The 9178-nt window shown below is 47.8% G+C and overlaps 1 long non-coding RNA gene across 1 annotated transcript; it reads left to right on the forward strand.

The window, feature by feature from the left end:
- The first annotated feature begins 1751 nt into the window (after positions 1 to 1751).
- On the forward strand, positions 1752 to 5887 carry LOC128144846 (uncharacterized). Its single transcript, XR_008236227.1, has 3 exons — positions 1752 to 1915; positions 3337 to 3619; positions 5678 to 5887. It is a non-coding gene; the product is annotated as an uncharacterized LOC128144846 (long non-coding RNA).
- The last annotated feature ends 3291 nt before the right edge of the window (positions 5888 to 9178 follow it).

A 9178-nucleotide genomic window follows, 5' to 3' on the forward strand; every position in this document is an offset into this window, starting at 1 on the left:
TCATTAATGGATTGCAAACTCCCCCTGCTCCCTGCAACCAACGTCAAATAATTAACCACTTAGTACCTTTCCAGGATGATAGCCTTCTTTGAAACATGCTTTGAAATGCACCACGTTTGAGTAATGGGCATAGCCGAAAGCCACCAAGGGTTGGATATCTCACTGCTTTTTGGACCTCTGGGAAACTCCCTTGGAAAATCTGCCTCGTACAACTCGAGCTCTCACCTGCAGGGGCATTGCTTTGGCAGCAGCCTATAAAGCTGAGAGACAAGTACAAGGACAAGCCCAGATCCATTTAAGGACTAAGTTTGAAGCCGTGGTCTTGAAAATGTCTGTTTAGCTTCTGCCTCAGCCTGGAGGCACCTGGTGTGCACCGTTCACGGGGCCCGAGGAGTGGGGCAGTGCCCTGCACAGGAGCCATTATGGCTTCTGCTCGCACATTGTCTAGGGATCTCTTTGCTGACCCAAATGTTTCCTCTGGATTTTATCCAGAAGCTGTTGCATGTGAAACAGAGACACTGCTGAGATTTGGGAGAAGGTGTTCTTTTGCCTACGTGACTGTCCTAACCATTGGGAAATGGAGAAGGAAGGAGTAGTGAGATCAAGCTGGTTGCAAAAGTGGCTGGGAATCACGACAAAGATTTGCCAGGAGAGAGACAGAGGAGTGAAGAGCTCTTCTTGGAGCAGGGGAGTGATGGGTGACTGGTTCAATTGCCCCTTATCTGCTCTTCTAAGAGGTGCCTGTGTTGGATGCCAACTGATGAATAGGCCGCATTGTAACAGTAAGCATGCTGAAGCCAATTTGGTTTATGTTTTGTTTTCATTTTTGTCACTACTCTCAAAAACGCACTGGTGTCACTGTGGGGCTGTAGGGAGGGGGATGTGGCTTCCATGGCCGTAAGCAAGAGCTCCCTGTGCGCTCCCACGAGGTGCTATCACGGCACGGGGAGTGTACAAGGCAAAGGGGAGAGTGCTGAAGGCACAGCATCAGAGGCAAAGCAAAAGAATCACTGTATTCAGAGAGCCAAGTTCACACTCAGCCTGCTAATTTGAAGGCAAAATGGTAGCTAGTTGCATGAGTGGTATTTACAAGCACTTCTGGGTGTATGCAGAACGCTTTGCTTGCCTGAGACAATGAGTTACTCTGCTGAGTGCAAATGCCGCAACTGTATTTGCAAATGGTTACCTTGGCATTTGGGTGGTATATGCCTGTGAGAGACTCTGTGCACATTTAAAATGAGGCATTGACAGGTAGCATGACCTGAATCACCTCTTTTTTAGGGTGAAAACCCAGTGGAAAGCTTTCCTAAGCAGGAAATATCCAAAATGCTTCTACTGAAAACCTTTCCTCCCCCATCATCTGGTTGAAAGGACAGCATGTGCCTCTGCCAACAGTGGTGCTGTGGCAGTGATTTCTTTATCTTCTACAGAGCTTTATCGCAGTGATAGTAGTTCAGCTGTGGAGTGGACAGTGCAGAGGGGGCAGTAAGGAAAAGAACTGGACTTCCAAAATAGAGACACCTGACCCTGCAATGCCTGGCACTTTAGAAAAGGGAATGTGAAACCACAGTACTTTAAAAAGCAAGTGGTGAGAAGGGTAGTGGTTTGAGAAAATAACACGTTTGGGTGTCTCTTGTTTTTGAGGAATGATGAGCTGATTCTCCTGCCAGCTACAGCCAGAGCTCCCTCAGTCTTTTATTACGAGCTTTACCTTCACTGACCGAGCCACGTTGTTTCTCTCTTGCAGATGGCCAGATGCGGAGCTTCAGGGACCTTCCCTGATGTTGATCCTGGCGACCGAATGAAAATCGCGGCATCGATGAGACTCGGAAGCTTGCCGACCCAAACGGGAACATGACCGAAGTGCAAGGAAGGTGCCCCCACGGGCGTCCCCCCCCCTTGCTGCAGGGATGTGGTGAGTGCAGGCACGCCTGTGGTCAAGAACTTGAACTTTGGTGGGAGGTATCTGGCTGTGCCTTTTCAGGGATGATTGAGCACATTATTAACACAGGACATGTCTAAACATAGATGGCGCAACAGTTTAACTAATCATTAAACTGTTAATTTTAAAGCTGTGGCTCTAAAGCTCTACAGGCTGCTCGCCTTAAGGTCCGTGCCTGCATAGGCACAACCACCCGGGTTTGACAACGGTGGCAAGCATCTGGGGAGTAAGGTCGCCTCTAAATCCACAGCAGCTCCGGCCAAAACAGCGCGTCCGACCGTGCCCTGAAACACGAGGCTCTGCCTGACCACAGGCCTCTTGATCTACCCTGCGCCTGCAGATGCAGTAGCGAAATCAGTGTTTAAAATCCAGTGAGAGGTTGCCAGAGCCCTCAAAACTTCTCATTCCTTACAGCAGTTAAGGGATTTTACCTTCATAATCACCCTCTGATAGGGAAAGCATGCGTTCTCCTTCCACCAACTGTAAACAGATCTACAGGATTAATTAAGTAACTGGCGTAAGGTCATGCAGGAAGCTGTGGTTGAACTGGAAATTTCGGTGCTGGCCTGTGAGCCCTGGCCCGGTTCCCTAGTCATCGGCCGCCTGCCTGCCTGCCTGAAGGAATAAAAGGCAAATTTGCATCTTCTAAGTGCCTATCGTATTACTGAGATCGGGGATTTGCATTGCTGTCTCAAGTTCCTGATTTCTATTATTAGGTCTATTATAGATTTCTCTGTGCTGAGTTTGCCATAATGAGAGATAATAAAAGATATGAAAAGATAATGTTGTATCCCCAGACACTATTTCAATGTGACTGTGACAGTAAGGGTATGAAAACTGTGCTTAAACCAGACTATTATTTTAATACATCTACCTTGCCAAGCTCTAAAATCCAGAAAGGAGCTATAACTAGAGCTGGTTACAGTATATGCATTGAGTTTCACTGGGTAGGAGGATGGCTGAATGAACAGAGATATAAATACTGTTGGGTAATTTAATTTTTATTTCCTTCCATTTGGTGGATGTGTGTTCCTTTAGCTGCGTGTCAACTTCAAGTATTTCACAATGTAATTTTTTACCGGTGTGTGCAGATCCTTCTCCTTTGATAGCACAACACCAGAGGTTTGCTTGCCTCGTAAAGTTTATTTTGAGAGTGTCTCATTTGAATGAACAAGAGTATGCCACAGGCTCTCACTTGTTGTATGGGCAGAAAATGTAATTCTGCTGGGGTGGGGCATGCCAGGAAGAAACGGCAGTGCATTTGATAGCTCATCACACCGGTGTTTATCTGAAGGGCATTCATTCTGCAAGTCACACCTTTTCCTCTAAGAAAAAGAGACATTTCCTCTATAGTAATATTTAACTCTTAAGATTCCCCTCCGCAATTTTTCTAGAAAATATCCAGGAAAATTTGCCTGTCTTAACTTTAGGATTGGCCCCTGTGAAAAGGACAAAATGACCGCAGGTGTGGACACATCAGATGAGTGGCTATGAGGCACCAAAAGAGCAGCATGGCTGCTGCAGCTACGCTGAAGGCAGATGTCGAGTCCACTGTAAAGAGCCAGCCAGACTGTGCAGAGGTTAACCAGGTGGCAGCGCGGATCATTTAGTTACTCACCAGACATCCCTTCTGCCCTGCTTCCAAACCATGCAAAAGAAGAATGGACAGTGTGACAGGTTTGCTGTGTTACTTTTAATAACAGTTTTCTTCCTTTGCAATCTTTGGTTTTACTAATGTGGCTGCTGTCCTATTTTAGAGAGAGAGAATTTTTGGCAGAGGTCTTTCACAACTAGTTAAAACGTTTTGCTAAAAAGTGCGCAAAACAAGTCCCAAGGGAAAAGCAAGACCCGTCCCAAACAAACTTTGCCGAAGAGGAGATTAGATTTCAAGTAACAACAGAGTTTATAATAGAGAACATTTGCTTTAAGGGTTGCCAAGGATAAGTCATTTCAGGAAGGAGAAAGGCTCACTAGGTAGCGGAATGAATAGAGGAGATCTTAGGAATATGGGAAGAAAAGGAAACGACCATGAAATGAAGCTGAACAAAGAAAGAGAACACAAATATAGGAAAACAGGCTAACAATTGTGATGGAGAACTGGGTAAACAGTATTAAAACAAAAATCCACTCACATTTGTGAATATAATTAAGGAAATTTGCTTAACTGTTCTTGCCTTCCATTTGCATGCGCCTGTCATGACCATTAGATCAACTGAACCGTACTACCACGGTGGTTCAAAGAATGATTATTTCAAAGCTATAGGTACAAGTATTTGCAAAAGCAAGCGGAAAATCACGACGTGTTAATATTAGCACTGAAATGACTTGCCTTGTCCTCCAGTCAGGAAATGGAAACAATGGCACACAACTTTATGTGACCAACACAACTTAATTGCCAATAACAAATAGTCCCAGGGAACTGTTTAAGAACAATTGATGGATGCTAACTGGGAGATTGCATCACTTTGAATCATAAAAGCGTGTATGGAAATAGACATGTTGTTGGTTATTCCAAAGACAGAAAATCATGGTGTCACTGGATAAGCTGTTTGACATAAACATGCAAGCATCTTCAGCTAGGGGCAAGTGGGCTTAATGGTGATGTGGAGGGAAGAAGAACCAGAATCTGAAGCAAAGTGTGAAGGCAAAATGATTGATGGGGGAGGAAACAAGGGAATTCGGAAATCTGATAAGAAAACTGGCAGCAGAGTTTTGGCTGTGCTTTTTATAACCTTAGAAGTGCTTAGAAATTGAATAGCTTGTTATTTCGCCAATATTAGTGTTAGGCTGGCTGGCCTGCCCCTTCCTCCCTGATGGATGAACTTTTTATGATGTTTACTCATTTCCAGCTCTGCTGCATCACTGCATCTTTTTCTCTGCCTCCTCAGATGATAGGTAACTAAAGATAGCAACTCTTTCTTACGCAGTTCCTTGACAGCTGGCAGTAAATGACCCATGTCCCTGCAGATATATTTTTGATTCAGTTATTCTGTCATTTGTGTTTCACTAATCCTAACTCTTATTATCTCCCAGGCTCCTGGTCCCTTCACCTGTGCAGTGACTATAACTGCCCAGCGTTTCCCTTATTCCCATAATTTACCATGACCTGAACTCTTACAGGGCTCTTGTGCTTTTTTCTCTGTCCTCGCTCCCTTTCTTTCACTTCTGTGTATTTGCATTGGATTTCTAAGGCCTTTGAAAAACTCCTCGTTGTGATCTGCCCCGCAGCACTCCTTGCCAGCCCTGTTTTGGAGGTGGTGGAGAGAAATGCCGCTCGTGGGGTGTTTTTTGGATTGGTTCTGCACAAAACGTTCAAGAACACCTGGTAAGTGTAGCCAAAATGGTGCTGTTTATTGGTGGTGAGTGCATACCAGCAAAACATGTGCGTTACCTCCTGCTGGTGGCAGAAAAAAGGAAAACCACTTTGATGAAGTATTAAAAGATTGTTTTACTTTTACAGATTCCACAGAAAATTCGGTACAGCCAGAAACTAAAATACCGCTCTGTATACAATGGCAGTATTGATGCTGTTTTACTTCAGGCATGTAACGTAGGCACTTTGGATCACACCCCCATCTTTCTTGGTCTCTTTCTTGACTATATAGGGAATTTGGTCAGCTAACTTTGGTCTTGAATCACACCCACAGCAGATGACTAACGCTGCCCTAAACACAGATTTGTAGTATAAACCCTCATCATTTCCACTGAATGGATCTGACACTTTTCTCTTGGCAGACGTGGTGCCGGCAGTACCTGGAGGCGTAATGCAGGTGACCTCGGCCAAGCGGGTGGCTCCCACCCATCCCTACCACAGCAGGAGAAATGGCCAGACAAGGAAACATCTCCTGTCCTGGGACAGCATGGGTGGCCGGGCAGCCGCAATGCCAACTACTCTCCGTGGATTATTTACTGGTACCCTCCCTGCTCAGTGGCTCCCCGGGTGGCCAGTGCTTGTGCGAGCTGGATACAGCCTGGCTTCCTCCCTCCACCCCCATGTATTTTTCGGGTACCAAATGATGCTGAGCAAGAGTGGCTGCCGGAGAGGCTGGCGAGAGGGAGGGGAGGGGGCGGCGGGGCTCTCCGGGGCTTCCCCCACGTGCTGCCCACAGCCTGCGGGCAGCAGCCGCTGCACTGCTGGTGCGGCTGGGGGAGGCTGATGCTCTCCCCTGTGCCACTTCAGCTAGTATTTATCCCAGGTTTTTCAACATCCACCTCGTAGTTCTCTAATTTCTTGCATCCAGATCTTCACCTTTTGCTTGTTTGTCCTCACAGTTTTCCATAGCAAGCTTAATGCTAGCGGAGTCACATCCTTAGTGGGGGAAGCCCCTCTCTTCAGCCCCCAGGATGGGCAGAGCCCTGCGCAAGCACTCACTACCCCTTTTCAAGCCCCAAGCACGCTTCCTAGAGAAGAACCAGGTGCAAAAAGGGTTTCTGCGTGGACGGCACAATTGATGTGCCCGTTCAGTGCTGAGGCTGCCCGGCTGCTGGCGGTACCAGTGGGGAGGTATTCAGGGGGCAGCTGGGAATGCAGCCGAAGCGAGGTCCCTGTTCAGCAAAGATCGCCGAGCAGCTCTCTGCCAAGGGTGTCTCCCAGCTGATTCTGACCCACTTCCCCAGCTGATCGCTTTTCCAGCGGTGTTGTCACACCTTGCCGTTCGCCTTTCTCCCAGCCGGCTAGGTTTTCAAGCACTTTGTGGCAAGGATGTAATTATTTAAATTGCTCTCTGTAGTTACAAGCAGGCTATAAAACTAATAACTTGAAACAGTGCCCTAGCCTAGATAATATGCCCTGGAATCTGAAATGCTAAACTCCAGTGCAGGTAAATTTGTAGCTGGTGTAGATATACTACCGAATTTCTGCTGAGCCACCAAAATGCCTGAAATGCTTCTGAAGAACTTTCTAATGCACTTGGGTGCATCCTCCTCTTCTTCCCATTTTCTTTTAATGGACAGGGCTGTGGCAATGCTGCAGCAATTGTGTCTAACCCAGGGGTGGGTGCTGCAGTGGGGTGATATGAGCAAGGGCATGACTGTTTCTCGTCAAGCACTTAAAAAAAAGTCCCTTGAACACACATCCAAACCAAGCTTTTGCATTGAAGATTAACTCAGTGTCAGTTAGTTTGTTGAGTCAAAACTCACATGAAGAGAAAAAAACCCTAGAAAGTCATTGAAGTGTGGCCTATTCAGACTTCCCAGCTGTAAACTACATGGAGTTCTGAGCCTGACAGGACTCGAAAACATTGGCGGTGCTGCCAGAGGAGCGTGGTGCTGCCGGTTGGCACACCTTGGGCCAGCCAGGCTCTGCTCATCTGCACCAGCACAATGGCAAGGGGGTTTGCCAGAAATAGAAGCCTTAGTCTTTGCCAGCTTGTATAATGCTGACCCTGACAGAAAAAGAATAAAGTTGTCCTTTTGCCCCCACCTGTGAACCATTAGGGAAAGTCAGAGGCACTCCTTTTATACCTGTTCAAGCTGTGCTTCCCTTTGATGGCTACCTTCCTTATCAGCACAGCTCTGCGAAGTGGCTGGTGATACTTGGTGTTTAGTGTTTGAGGATCTGATGTTGAGATCACAGAGCTCAGAAATATATGCAAGCGATTAAGAATAGGTGAGACAGCAACTGCGGCTTTCTTCTCGTTTCGTTGAGTTACCCGGTACCTGATCCTTGATGGCAATGAGAATTAAAGATTGAAATGGGCAGGCAACTCGAGTTGCAAAAACCCAACTATTCTGTGTAATAGCAATCAAAGACCTGGCTTTTTGGACTAGATCTACCTAATTGTTTGAAGCAGGGCTGGAGGAGCACAGGACTGGAGATGGGGAGGTTGTAAATCCCCTTCCCGCCCCCGTTGCTCAGCCTCACTGTCCACGCCTGCATGGCAGCGAAGCCACCCACGAGCTCTGGAAAGTGCTCTCGCATTTTTCACACTTGCCTTTTTAAAAAGCTGAGCTCCAGCACTTGCAGCCTGGCCAGCAGAGAAGGTTGAGGCTGCTCTCAAGAGCTGGGTGTTTCCACATCATGCATCATGGATGTGAAAAAAGCAGCCCAACTCAAGTCCCCAGCAGGAAACGTTTCTTACGCTCTGCTCACACGATACTCTGCCCCGACAGCCAAGCTCGTGGAGAACAAACGCCTCTGCCAGCCATAGGGTTGGGCTCCAGGTGTGAGAAAGTCCGTGGGGTGCATGCAAACACAGAGCTCTCGCAAAGGGAAAGGAGGCTCGGAAGCTACCTGGTATGTCTGGGGAGACTTAGCCATGTGGTCCGAGACAAGTTGCTTTCACTTTGTTTTAGTCTTCCCACCCGAGAAAAGAGAATAATATTTGCTCGCCGACCTCGCCGGGGTGTTGGGAGATGGCAATGAATGTCTGCACAGTGCTGCAAACATAGAAGGTGTTATAAAAATGTGAAGCCTTTAGGTGCCAAACAGCATATTTGAACATTGCAGGAAAGGGAAATACGGCGCTCAGACAGTTGTGGGGCGAGCAAGACAGGTTTATTGCAGACAGGAATGTTTAAACTCGCAGATACACGGGGTGCCAAAATGCATTTATTAAGAGGTGATGGACTGCAGGCACTCCATAAAGCATGCCCCGGCTGGCCGGTGGCACCAAACAGCAGACCCAGAGAGGTGAACGGTTAACCTGCGCAGGCTGCAACATCCCTAATCTGGCCAGCACGGTGATCTGAGGCACCAAACGTTTGGGAGGGTGCAGGGCAGAGGTGAAGGAGCGTGGAAAGGAGGCTGATGTTTTCTACAAGTCACCTATGAATAGAGCCAGAGTGGTGAAAACGGGTGCTGCAAGCCCTTGCCTGCAGATACTTGTCAATGCTGTTGTCAGGCGTACGTGAGAAGCGTTTATGTTCCTGCAAGGCTGATGAGCACTGGAAGTGCTACCACATCGCTGCCAAAAACACCATGCCCTGTGGGGTGGGCACGTCGCTGCTCCCCAGAGGCACGCTGGCCACCGTGCTGCTGTTCCCCTCTCCTGCTTTGCCCTGGCAGAGCCGGCTCTGCGGGATCAGGGTACCAGCGCACGCACAGCCCGAAGCAGCAGAAATTGGCCCAGGGTATTTCCCACAGTACCCAGGCTGGCCATGGCCATGGGCATGTTCTCCTCCTGTGAGGGGTAATGTGGTGTCGACAGCGACTTCATGGGGTGGATGGTGCTCGTTGCAGGGAGTACCCCAACAGTTCGTTGATATGTACACGCCTTCTCCCCAGCCACCGCAGCT

The sequence above is a fragment of the Harpia harpyja genome, chromosome 8, assembly GCF_026419915.1.
Source record: "Harpia harpyja isolate bHarHar1 chromosome 8, bHarHar1 primary haplotype, whole genome shotgun sequence".
NCBI lineage: Eukaryota > Metazoa > Chordata > Aves > Accipitriformes > Accipitridae > Harpia > Harpia harpyja.